Source organism: Bufo bufo, chromosome 8, assembly GCF_905171765.1.
Source record: "Bufo bufo chromosome 8, aBufBuf1.1, whole genome shotgun sequence".
Lineage (NCBI taxonomy): Eukaryota > Metazoa > Chordata > Amphibia > Anura > Bufonidae > Bufo > Bufo bufo.
In genome coordinates this window covers 103,742,812-103,757,230 of record NC_053396.1, presented here as the reverse complement: position 1 = coordinate 103,757,230, position 14,419 = coordinate 103,742,812, and positions in this window count along the sequence as shown.

The following is a 14,419-nucleotide window of genomic DNA, read 5'->3' as shown; positions in this document are numbered from 1 at the left end:
AAAAGGTAGATACGTAGATAGCACTTGAGAGGCAGTTTTCTTATTTTAGCAGAAGAGAAGACCTATTTATATGCACAAAATATGGCATTTGCAAGTCAGTTTTTGGCAAAACAAAAGAACCGAGATCATGCACCTCAGCTGCTGCCATATAAATGAGCCTCAGCAGTTGTTAGGCTTGGATTCATTAGAAGTGTCCATTCACACGACTGTATATATTTCGCGGCCTACAAAACGCGGATCTGCAAAAAAAAAAATATAGACGACGTTCGTGTTGCGTACTTTTTTTTTCAGACCCATTGTAACAATGACGGACTAGAATAGGACATGTTCTATCTTTTGTGCAGAGATGTGGAACAGACATACGGAGAGCACGTAGTATTCTGTCTGCATTTTTTACGGACCCATCGAAATGTATAAGTCTGCATCCATTCTGCAAAAAATGCGTATAGGATGCGGAATAAAAATATGGTTGTGTGAATAGGCCTTTAATGTGCATAAAAATAAGACACCCAAATGTTTTATACTCTGTTAAGACCAGAAACACTGCATTATACATGAAAGAAGTCTAGTGCAGCTAAAATGCTTTAGCCTTTATTGTGCCGAATATCTTCAGCGTGCATGATAGCCTTGTGTAGGACAATTACCTGCAGTGACCTGAGCTTTAGGGCTCATTCACACAAACGTAAGGGCTCCGTGCCCGTGCTGCGGACCACATACAGCAGTTCCGCAATACACGGGTCACCAGTCATGTGCATTCCGCATCAGGGATGAGGACCCATTCACTTAAATGGGTCCGCAAATCCGGAGATGCGGTGCGGAAGCACGGATCGGAACCCCATGGAAGCACTACAGACTGCTTCCGTGGTGTTTCTGACCGTGCCTCTGCATCGCAAAATAGTAGTGCACGTACTACTTTTTTGCGGTGTGGACCTTCGGATACGGATCGCGGAACCCTTTCCAGTGAATGGGTCCGTGATACGCATGCGGCTGCCCCACGGTCGGTGCCAGTGCATGGAGCCCTTACGTTCATGGGCATGAACCCTTAAAGGGAGTCTGTCATCAGCATTTTACGTTTGTAACCCTTCCCATAGCTTTCAAGCATGCTTACAGTTAATAAAAACGTTACCTTTAGCATCAATCCTGGACGTTACGCTCGTAGGTGCCCTGCTAGCTCAGCCTTTACTTCGCTTCCCCCCGCCCCTTCCTTCCCTCCGCCCGCCCAGCCTTTCTCTCTGACCGCCTATCTACTAACTTGTTGTTTCGCCGAGATCCCGCGCCTGCGCAGTCAGTCCGTCGGCCGGCGCGAAGCCGGCGCATGCGCATTAATTACTGTGATGCCGTACAAAGAATGGTCATCGCAGTGCGCATGCGCCGGCCGACGGACTGACTGCGCAGGCGCGGGATCTCGGCGAAACAACAAGTTAGTAGATCAGAGAGAAAGGATGGGCGGGCGGAGGGAAGGAAGGGGCGGGGGGAAGCGAAGAAAAGGCTGAGCTAGCAGGGCACCTACGAGCGTAACGCCGCCCCTGGGCACTTGCGAGCCTTTATTTGCATATGCTACAAAGATGTTTTTTGACGGTTTTATAAGTCCAGGATTGATGCTAAAGGTAAAGTTTTTATTAACTGTAAGCATGCTTCAAAGCTATGGGAAGGGTTACAAATGTGAAATGCTGATGACAGTCTCCCTTTAAAGGGGTTCTGCACTTTGTTTAAACTGATGATCTATCTTCTGGATAGATCATCAGAATCTGATCGGCGGGGGTCTGACACCGGGACCCCCGCAGATCAGCTGTTTGAGAAGGCAGCGGCGCTCCAGCAGCGCCTCGGCCTTCTCACTGTTTACCGCTGGCCGAGTGACGTCACGACTAGTATCAGTGACCTGGTCGCGGCTAAGCTCCGTTCCCTTGAATGAAGCTTACCCTGCCCAGGCCAGTGATACTAGTCGTGACGTCACTCGGCCAGCGGTAAACAGTGAGAAGGCCGAGGCGCTGCTGGAGCGCTGCTGCCTTCTCAAACAGCTGATTGGCGGGGGTCCCGGGTGTCGGACCCCCACCAATCAGAAGCTGATGATCTATCCAGAAGATAGATCATCAGTTTAAACAAAGTGCAGAACCCCTTTAAATATATGATAGTCAATTCACTGACCTTCATACTGCCCTGTCTCGGAACAGCCTGCCGGATCCACAAACTGAGATGTAAACGAGGCCTAAGGCACTGAGATCAAAGTACTCTAGTTACTGAAATGACTGCCTGACGAGTGAATTCACACATAGGGGGAGATTTATCAAGACCCGCGCTTTCTGCGCCTGTCCTGATATGCTCTGTACTGCCATAGGATGCACCTAATTTATGATGAGATGCAGGCCTCGTCATAAATGAGGCGGATGTGTAGTGTACGGGGACTGTAATGCCCGTCACTACAAAAGTGTCACTTGGTGTGCTGTCGTCCCTCCTTAATTATGGGGAAGTTGGTATATGTCATCTTTATAAATTGTCATGTAATGTAATGCTATGTATTTCCCTGTTACTGTGAAACTTTCATGTGCAGGCCTGCTAGGGGTGTCATTCCAGCTCTTAGTCACTAGAGGGAGCTAGGGAGCCCTAGGTTATATAAGGCCCAGTCAGGGAGAGAAAGGAGGATTTAGTCTGTGTTAGAGATTAGACTATGTCAGAGACAAGTCCAGGCCTGAAGCCTGCGGACCAGGAGAGGGTATTGCAGTCCCTGTAACCGGGTTCCAGATCCAAGGAGAAGGTTCCCCTCCTGAGTTCACCTATGCAGAAGCAGGAACACCTCAAGTCAGAAGTTTCTAGAGTGTTCAGAAGTTTCTAGAGTCTGAGGAAGCTGAGAGAGAGACAGGGGCAAGCTCAGAGAAGCAAGAGGTACTCAAGATAACAGAGGAGGTACTTTATAAAGAGAGAACCAAGGATATACGCCAGAGTTAAGGTATTGGGCCTTGGAGAAGATTTTCTATGTCCCAGGATCAGTCAGGAATAGAGTGCAAGCTCCTGTACTGCAAGTCCTGTGTTTCACACTCTGAAGTCACCTTGCTTAATCTGTATTGCCTGCATCGACCGTATTGAAAAATCAGCTGTATGCAAAGGAACTGTGCTTCCGTTAATGTCTCTATATGGAAACTACTAAAGTTGGAGTTTTGTTTTAACATCACGTGGTTCCTCAGTTATTCCTGCTATCAGCAAACGGCGTGCCACCGTTTAATTGGCACTGGCGTCACGAACATTTTCCTACCATCACCTGCCTATGCAGAGAGTCAGCCGTCTCAGGTTAGTGTCTATTGCACTACTACACCCAGGAACACATTTCTACACACAACTTGAGTACGCTGCAGATGCTCTGGCAGTCCGTGCAGCTAAACAGATTTCTGGCTTCATTTGTGACAGAAAACTGGTGTAAATGAAGATAAATGTGTTGCTGTGGCAGGCCACGCCTCCTTTTGAAAATGTACCGAGGGCGGCGGAAAAAAGCCACTTGCCACTATTTAAAAAGTGGGTATGTAAAAAGTCACAAACACATGTGTTTGTGACTTTTTATAGCCAATCTTCTGGTACTAACTGTATCATATCTTAAATCGTCAGCGCTAGATGTTGCATGAAAGTATATGGCAAATATAATACACAGGACAAACAGGCTGGTGTAGATTTATCAAAACTGGTGTGAAGTAGAACTGACTTAGTTGCCCATAGCAACCAATCAGATTCCACCTTCATCAGAGCTCCTATGGACAACTAAGCCAGTTCTACTTTACACCAGTTTGATAAATCTCCCCCGCTTTATTTTTGTATAAATGTTTTTTTTCACCCTTGAGGTGCATATATTGTGTCAGTGACGTTTTTTTCAATAGCAGAATGCTCTGCATTAGGGATCGACCGATTATCGGTTTTACCGATATTATCGGGCGATATTCAGGATTTTGACAGTTATCGGTATCAGCATCTATTTTGCCGATATTCCGATAACGTATGTGGAACACAGATCGTGCTGCTCTCAGCGCTCTCCGTGTTCCCTCAGCAGCACAGGGGAGAAGGAAGCAGTGTCTCCCTCCCACCTGTGATGCTGCTGCTGCTGCTGCCGCTGCCGCCAATGAAGGGACAGATGTGAGAAGGAGGGGAGGGGCTTTGGCCACTGCGCCACCAATGATGTTAACTTACTCATTCATTCAAATTGAACAGGAGGCGGGAGCTGGCTGCAGAATCACATAGCCTGCTCCGTGGTAGTTAACCCCTCAGGTGCCGCGGATCGCAGCTACAGCTCATAGAGGTCGGGAGCCGGCTATGTGATTCTGCAGCCAGCTCCCGCCTCTAGAGATTTATCTTCATTGGTGGCGCAGTGCGCCCCCCCCCCCCAAGCCCCCCAGTATTATTCATTGGTGGCGCAGTGCGCCCCCCACCCCAGTATTAAAAACATTAATCATTGGTGGCAGTGGCCACAGGGTCCCCTCTACCCTCCTCCTCCAGTGTAAGCCTGGGGCTCCGATCGGTTACCATGGCAGCCAGGACGCTACTGAAGCCCTGGCTGCCATGGTAAGCTCCATGCTGCTGTGTGCAGCAGGGACAGTGTGAGATCCTATTCACTCTGATAGAGATCTATCAGGGTGAATAGGACAAGGGTTCTAGTCCCTAAGGGGGTTAAAAGTTTGTAAAAAATAAACACCAAAATATTAAGTATAAATGTAAAAAAAGATTTACAAAAAAAACAAAACTACACATTAACAATAAACATATTCATTTTTAGCAGATTTGTGTAGGATTTTTTATTTTTTTTTCAAAAATGAAAATTCACAGAATATCGGTATAAATTATCGGCTATCGGCCTGAAAGTTCACAAATTATCGGTATCGGCACTAAAAAATCTATATCGGTCGATCCCTACTCTGTATTTGCCATTTTTTCCCCTCATTGCCTGGTGTTTTTTCCCACAGACCTCCATTAGGTCGGCTTCACAGTGTTCAGTGATCAGTGTTTGGTCAGTGATTTTCTTCAGCGATTGGGAGCCAAATCCAGGTGCTGATCATAAATGCACAGCAGGTGGAAATCTATTTATTATAACTTATCTCTGTGTAGGCTATGCTCTTGGTTTTGGCTCGCAATCACTGATGGAAATCAGTGATCAAACACTGACATGTGAAAGCTGCCTTAGGCCTCATGCACACAAACGTATGTTCTTTCCATGTCCATTCAGTTTTTTTTTTGCGGATTTTATACAGAACCATTCACTTCAATGGGTCTGCAAAAAAAACTGAAGTTACTCGCTGTGCATTCCGTTTCCGTATGTCCGTATTTCCGTTCCACCAAAAAATAGAATATATCCTATTATTGTCTGCATTATGGACAAGGATAGTACTGTTCTATGAAGGGCACGCTGTTCCGTTCCGCAAAATACGGAATGCACACGGACATCATCCGTATTTTTTGAGGACCGCAAAATACATACGGTCGTGTGCATGAGCCCTTAGAGTTTTCTGAAGCTCCAAAAAAAAACAACACATGGCATTTTCACATTACTTTTTTTAACAATACTTTTTACCCATATCCTATCATTACACCGGATAAGAACCATGAGCCACATTTCTGCTTCACCTGCATTTGATAATTTTTTCTATTGCATGTGATTATCGCTTTCTAAATCTTATTTACATGCATTGTACAGTAGGTTACTGCATATATTTGGTGCAGTATTGTCACAGAAAATGCACAGTAAATGTGCCACATCTGAATATATTACCTGATTGACCCTGAAGTAGAACAGGCAATGAAGTGTATTAGGAAATGCTATCTGTCATGTTAAGCCTTATTCACACATCAGTGTTCCACGTACATGTGTTGTACATGTTCTCCACAGACAGCACATGTGCAGTGTCCCACTCATGTGACTGTGGGCCCCGCAAACGTATTTTAATTATGTATTAATGTCATGTGATATGCCTGTATTTTATATTTTATCTCCTGTCATATTCTCCATGTCACAATGTGATTCCATATGCAAATATCCTTTTCACAGGCCTAGTCAGGGTGCACTACACTTGTTTCTCCACAAGATGGAGCAGTAGCAGTGTGTATATATATATATAATAGCTCAGACCTAAGGCCTCTTTCACACTTGCGTTGTCCGGATCCGGCGTGTACTCCACTTGCCGGAATTACACTCCGGATCCGGAAAAACGCAAGTGTACTGAAAGCATTGGAAGACGGAACCGTCTTCCAAATGCGTTCAGTGTTACTATGGCAGCCAGGACGCTATTAAAGTCCTGGTTGCCATAGTAGGAGCGGGGGAGCGGTATACTTACAGTCCGTGCGGCTCCCCGGGCGCTCCAGAATGACGTCAGAGCGCCCTATGCGCATGGATGACGTGATCCATGCGATCACATGATCCATGCGCTTGGGGCGCCCTGACGTCACTCTGGAGCGCCCGGGGAGTCGCACGGACGGTAAGTATGCTGCTCCCCCGCTCCCCGCTACACTTTACCATGGCTGCCAGGACTTTAGCGTCCCAGCAGCCATGGTAACCATTCAGAAAAAGTTAAATGTCGGGTCCGGCAATGCGCCGAAACGACGTTTAGCTTAAGGCCGGATCCGGACCAATGCCTTTCAATGGGCATTAATTCCGGATCCGGCCTTGCGGCAAGTGTTCCGGATTTTTGGCCGGAGCAAAAAGCGCAGCATGCTGCGGTATTTTCTCCGGCTAAAAAACGTTCCGTTCCGGAACTGAAGACATCCTGATGCATCCTGAACGGATTTCACTCCATTCAGAATGCATTAGGATAATCCTGATCAGGATTCTTCCGGCATAGAGCCCCGATGACGGAACTCTATGCCGGAAGACAAGAACGCAAGTGTGAAAGAGCCCTAAGTTAGGCTGTGCAGTTCAGTTCAGTTGTTGATTGAGGTAAATCCAACCAGTGCAGATGAGCTCAGGTAAATCCAAGTGAGAGTTCAGTTGAATGCAGTTCTCTCATGAGCCTTCAAGAAAGCAACAGCCATGTAGCTGAATATCTGGAGGGAGGCCTCTTCCTAGCCTCTCTACTCTGTCCCTGTCGGTTCCATAGCCCAGGGTTAAGGCCCGCAAGTATTCTACCTAGAGGTGAGCAATCCACTACTATAGATCGCTCTTCCAGGGTGACCAATGTCTAAACTGTATGCAGCCGAGTATATAAAGAATTATTACGTTTATGCAAGACAAAGGATTAGCAAGATGGTCATTACCTGAGGACTTATTAGGCACCTTTGTACTAGGTGTAGGAGATAGCTTGAAGCATCTACATCTCCAGTGTAAATCCTGAGGACAGTCAGGCCAACTGTCAGAACAACATTGGAATAGAAGTTTCAGGATTCAGAAAAGCACCTTTATTCAAGGATTAGGATCAGGCCAGAGTTGTTACCAGTGTAAGACTTTCCTATTATTAACAGCCTAGTCTGAGCAGTAGGTTTCTTATGTATTACAAGAGCCTGTACTTCATTGAGGATTTGCATTTCCCTTTCCCCATATGTATGGGAGATTGTGCTTAATGCCGGATTGTATCAAGAGACTGTTTTAATGCAATGGATGTGATGTATCAAGGAGTCATCATCAGTAAAGTTCCCTGTTGAGTTTCATCCTTCTGGCCTCAGACTCAGTTCCTCTATTAATACTACAGTAAATGGTTGTACCTCCATACAAAAGGTACTGGAGTCACGACTTCAAGGGACCTTGCCACTGGCACATTAATACAGACCACCAAGGGCACTGCAAACCACCATCTGGCCAGTGTCCCTTACACCAGAGTGTGCCCCAGAGAATCCTTGTGCCGTTCTCCTTTTCACTTATGCGAGCCTACCCAGGGACGACGTAACCGTGAGTAACCAGAACTGTATTTACCTCGGCCCACCTATTGCTCACACCGTGACCTCACACATAATTCCCCTGCAAGGTCTGGCATACCGCATAATTAAAATTGGCATCATGAACAGGATTTCATATTCCTCTGTGCCTTATAGAACAGGATCAATATCCTCTGTGCCTTATAGAACAGGATTTCTGATAAATATCCTATGTGCTTTTAATAACTGGACTTGTGCATTGTTGCATTTGTGTGCACTGCAATCATTGAAATTGGCGCTATGTATGAACAGGACTTGCAAAACCCTGCTTTATTGTGGATTGCCGATTGTGAATGAGCCCCAACTGTTTATTGCTTCTATTAGGCCAAAGAACTGTTAAACTGCTTAAAGACTGCATGTGTTGTGCTATTCTTCTACTACAAAACCTGCATCGTTAAAACTGCAAAATTGTGGATTTTTGAAAAGTCAGTAGCGCTGCTTGCTGTATTTGAATGGACTGTTTTTGCATTTAAAATGGCCGCCGAAGGACTTGTAATTGTTTGCTGCGCCATCATTGAGCAGCTTGGCGGTAAAAACTAAGGACACTTCCCCCCTGAAAGCGGGAAAACTTGGCGCCACTGCAGTTAAAAAAAAACCAGTAGAAATATTTCTGCTGCGCCACAGACCAAGCCTCATTTGCATGGATTACAATATGTGCACCTCCTCCCCTATACTAGCATACCTAGGAGGCGTGCCAGAAAAAAGAGGAGGTCTGACTGAGCAATGGAAAGGATTGATGGATGTCCTGCTGTCTGCAAGTGTAGCGGTCAGAGGAGGGAGAGACCGCAAAGCAGGATTCAAGTACAGTACAGCGGACAAGGAGACTGAAGCAAAAACCGGCTTTATTAAGGAGCAAAATGAAACTGCCGGAAAGCCTGAGTAACAATACAGTACCACCGCACCAGAGGCACAATGGGTCAAAGACAGGAATGGTATTAACAGGTGAACATAAATCAACAACAATGGCAATGGAGTTTTGCATATACACAGAATGAGCTAAACAGTAAGCAGTCAGCTTGCAAGCTACTCTCACTACCAATTTCCTATCTAGCCCTGCTACCCAGGGGACGCTTCTACAGCGCACTGACTAACTCCCTGACTCTATAACCTATCACAGGAAAGCACCGGTGCCACTCACAGTTCTGCAGATTCTCCTGGGTACAATAAGATGCAGTCTGGATCCAGGTCCGGTCGCTTGCTTGGCTGTCTTTCTCTCTCTGGTCACAACAGATGCAGATCTCCACCTATTTCCAGCTCTGGCAGGAAGGATCCGGCTTGTACTGGTCTCTACACATGGTCCCACTCCTCTGGAACACACAGTGAAGTCCTCTGTGTGCAGCTCCACAGCTGTCAGGAAAATCTCAGCTAATATAGCCTCCTGCTGCTCCAGTCTTTTACTGTTATCTTTTATCAGTCCATCTCTCCCTGTTATCTCAGCAAGGCCCCAGCAACTTCTGGAACAGCCCGGGAAAAACGTAACTCTTTCTTAGCCTCTGGCCAGCACAACTCAGGTTCCTGTTTAGTCACAGTGGCCTCTGGTGGCCGGAGGGAAACATGACAGTCTGCATAGATATAAGTGCTGGAAATGCTGCTGGTTGATTCAGGGCTGCCTCTTACACAAGCATGCCGGAAACTGCGCTCCCAGGAACGACAGGCACCGGACCAATGAACAAGACTCCAGCATCTGCCGATGCACAGCCCGAAGCTGCAGTACTCGAAATGGGTGAGCCACCAGCTTACTCTCCGGGACCGGAGAGGCCGCCCTGCCCCTGCCTAAATTTGAATGGAGGTTTCCCTAGGCCGGATCCTTTATGGCCTACTTTAATGAAGGAGATACGTGCCGCTGCAGTACGCAAAACGACACAAGCCAAGATATACTTCAAAGAAGTTGCTAAAGCCATACGTAAGGACCCAAGAGAATGTCAGCCCCGCCTGGAATGAAGGTCGGGCACCGTAATCGCCTTCGACAAAGATCGTGGGTTTGGCTTTATAAAAGATCTCACCACTGGCCGTAATCTATATGTAAACCGCAGATCGGTGAAGCGGAGCTACTTGCCGGGATACCTGCACAATCTCCGAGAAGGTGAGCCTGTTGAATTTACCCCTGCGGAGGGCCTGAGAGGTCCGTACGCTACAGCTGTGAAGCGCCCGCGGCCTAAGTCTGAAAACTGGGAGGAAGCCGATGAACTGTCCGAAACTACCCCAGAGGTTGCCAGTAAGCCGATTCATACCACTATCCAAGAAAAAGCTACCTTTATTGGACCCAACATTTTCTGGCAACCCACTGTCTTGGAGCGCCCTATTAGCCCATACCCATCACCGGAGCTGCCGCGCAAAGTCCAGACGCCTGGGGACATTGTGAATCAGGAACGGTTCAGCGCATACCTGGATCAGATGCGCCAAAACAAGATAAAACCTGCTGCTGCAGAGCCTGATCCCAAAGCCCAAAACCTACAAGAGAAAATTGCCAGACTAGAGATACATCTAGAAGATCTACCCAACATTGCTGCACTCCAGTCAGACCAGACTCAACATGGTGAGTGTGAACAAATGCAGCCACTTGAGAAAAATTGCACTCCTATGGACTCTGCTACATCAGAGCCAATTGACACTGTACCTTTAAATACAAAAGCTATCCCTGATGAGCCTATGATTTCAGCATCTGTAAGAAAACTATCCTATGCTACCAGCCGGGTCCGTCTACCAAGAGCATCTGCCCCACAACTTAAAGAGTCAATGCAATGGGTAGGTCCTTTCCCAATTTACTTGCCAGCAAACACCATTACCAAGATTAACGCTTTATTGGAGCCAAATTACCGACCTCAGTTGAGAGCAGAGCCTGGATTCACCATCTTTGATGACCAAGGTGGAATGGACACTTATTTGTGAATAGGCCTGCCAACTTAATCCAATTTCCCATGACTTTTCCAGTTTGAAATTTCCTTTGTTGCTGCAATGTTTTAGCTGCTGCCAGTTCACCACGGCTAGTGACAAGTTCCTAAAGTCACTCTTCTGACCAAATGCCACATTGTGCCTGTTTCAGGATTCCCTACTGAGCAACAAATATTCATCATCACTGTTGTGCCTGTTTATTTTTGTACATTTTTCCCTTTTAATCCCCTTTTCAGGTTGATTAGGGATTTTTTGCAATGGACCATGTTTTATAATGTTTTAAGCCATATGCCCAGAAAGACATTTTCTGTGATTATTGCACTAAACTATTTTCTTAAAAAGTTTTATATGCTATAATATTATATTTGCACTTTGATATATACCAATGCTAATTGGGACTCATTACTTGCCATGGACTTTATTGCCCTTGCTGATGATCAAAGCCCATATTTCCCCGTCAAGCACCAAAAAGTGTCAATGCCCATTATTCACCCAAATTACTACTGATATATATATATATGTATCTATTATATGTGACGTATTTGCCTATAATGTATTTGTATTACATTGCAAAGTCCATATTTATATTTGCTCTTTTTGGAGGTGATTGTATATGGCGTATGTATTGGTGTTTTTCATATGACCGTCTTCCTACTACTGGATGTGTCGGGGGCGACACATGTTATACTACGGACTGTGGGCCCCGCAAACGTATTTTAATTATGTATTAATGTCATGTGATATGGCTGTATTTTGTATTTTATCTCCTGTCATATTCTCCATGTCACAATGTGATTCCATAAGCAAATATCCTTTACACAGATACCCAAAACTGACAAGTAAGGACAGCAATTTGTACAATATAGAATACCAAGTTTTTATTAAACATTTACTGATTTAAAACATTTATTGAAATCCATATATATTAGCAGAATTAGTCACACAGGAAAAATATCCACAGGTCTGTCACTTATAATACATATAACTAGCAAAGAATCTCCCAGGCTATGGGTGACAATGAGCTCCAGCCCTAAAGTTAATACATAAAGTGCATAGTGCCACAAAATACAGATCAAATACAGGAGAAGAATGCAGTAAAAAATACAGACCAAGACAGTCCTCGATCCCGACACGTGTTTTGCGGTCGCTTTCTCAAGGGATACTAGTGGTGTGTATTCACTGATCATATATAGTCTGTAGATTAGGTCAATTGGGAACACATGAGAACAAACACACACCCAAATCGGAAACAGGAAGTGTGGTGCGTTCCAGCTTGGAACGCACCAACTCACTTCCGGTTCCTCCAGTGTCCGGAGACCATACCACTCACTTCATTCATGCATGCATGCGAGACAAAGCAGAGGGGACAAAAACACTGATTGAGATAGGATCAAGTATAAACATCCTGGATGGTGGATGGATGCGAGGCGATCCACGGAAGGCCGCACTCGCCGGACCGGATATCCGGCATGCGGTCCACCGTGGAACGCATCCAATCCAGCATCACCGCTCACATCATTTATACATGCAGGCGGGACAAGGCAGAAGGGGACAAAACCGGGAGAGAGATGTTGATTGAAAATAGGATCCAGTATAACCATCCTAGAGGGTGGATGGATGCGAGGTGCTCCACGGAAGGTCGCATTCGCCGGACCGGATATCCGGCATGTGGTCCACCGGGGAACGCATCACATCCAATCCAAGCCCACACATCTTCCTCCTCTTAGAAGTATATGCCACAAGTCCCGCGAGATTGACCGAACGTAATTACTCCATGCGTTCCACGTTGGAATGCAAAAGAACTCTGCGGGTATCTATTCATTGCCATTCACTTATATTCATAATTAATACATAGAGGTACACAATCAATACATTGCGGAGTTACTATCCATCACACATATATAAATATCGATGGGGGTTAATTAAAACAAATACCACAGCCTATTACAAATAAATACTCTTAACCACCTCAGCCCCCAGTGCTTAAACACCCTGAAAGACCAGGCCACTTTTTACACTTCTGACCTACACTACTTTCACCGTTTATTGCTCGGTCATGCAACTTACCACCCAAATGAATTTTACCTCCTTTTCTTCTCACTAATAGAGCTTTCATTTGGTGGTATTTCATTGCTGCTGACATTTTTACTTTTTTTGTTATTAATCGAAATTTAACGATTTTTTTGCAAAAAAATGACATTTTTCACTTTCAGTTGTAAAATTTTGCAAAAAAAAACGACATCCATATAGAAATTTTGCTCTAAATTTATAGTTCTACATGTCTTTGATAAAAAAAAAATGTTTGGGTAAAAAAAAAATGGTTTGGGTAAAAGTTATAGCGTTTACAAACTATGGTACAAAAATGTGAATTTCCGCTTTTTGAAGCAGCTCTGACTTTCTGAGCACCTGTCATGTTTCCTGAGGTTCTACAATGCCCAGACAGTACAAACACCCCACAAATGACCCCATTTCTGAAAGTACACACCCTAAGGTATTCGCTGATGGGCATAGTGAGTTCATAGAACTTTTTATTTTTTGTCACAAGTTAGCGGAAAATGATGATTTTTTTTTTTTTTTTTTTTTTCCTTACAAAGTCTCATATTCCACTAACTTGTGACAAAAAATAAAAACTTCTATGAACTCACTATGCCCATCAGCGAATACCTTGGGGTCTCTTCTTTCCAAAATGGGGTCACTTGTGGGGTAGTTATACTGCCCTGGCATTCTAGGGGCCCAAATGTGTGGTAAGGAGTTTGAAATCAAATTCTGTAAAAAATGACCTGTGAAATCCGAAAGGTGCTCTTTGGAATATGGGCCCCTTTGCCCACCTAGGCTGCAAAAAAGTGTCACACATCTGGTATCTCCGTACTCAGGAGAAGGTGGGGAATGTGTTTTGGGGTGTCATTTTATATATACCCATGCTGGGTGAGAGAAATATCTTGGCAAAAGACAACTTTTCCCATTTTTTTATACAAAGTTGTCATTTGACCAAGATATTTATCTCACCCAGCATGGGTATATGTAAAAAGACACCCCAAAACACATTCCTCAACTTCTCCTGAGTACGGGGATACCAGATGTGTGACACTTTTTTGCAGCCTAGGTGGGCAAAGGGGCCCATATTCCAAAGAGCACCTTTCGGATTTCACTCCTCATTTTTTCCTGAATTTGATTTCAAACTCCTTACCACACATTTGGGCCCCTAGAATACCAGGGCAGTATAACTACCCCACAAGTGACCCCATTTTGGAAAGAAGACACCCCAAGGTATTCCGTGAGGGGCATGGCGAGTTCCTAGAATTTTTTATTTTTTGTCACAAGTTAGTGGAAAATGATGATTTTTTTTTTTTTTTTTTTTTTTCATACAAAGTCTCATATTCCACAAACTTGTGACAAAAAATAAAAACTTCCATGAACTCACTATGCCCATCAGCGAATACCTTGGGGTCTCTTCTTTCCAAAATGGGGTCACTTGTGTGGTAGTTATACTGCCCTGGCATTCTAGGGGCCCAAATGTGTGGTAAGTAGGTAAATGACCTGTGAAATCCGAAAGGTGCTCTTTGGAATGTGGGCCCCTTTGCCCACCTAGGCTGCAAAAAAGTGTCACACATCTGGTATCTCTGTATTCAGGAGAAGTTGAGGAATGTGTTTTGGG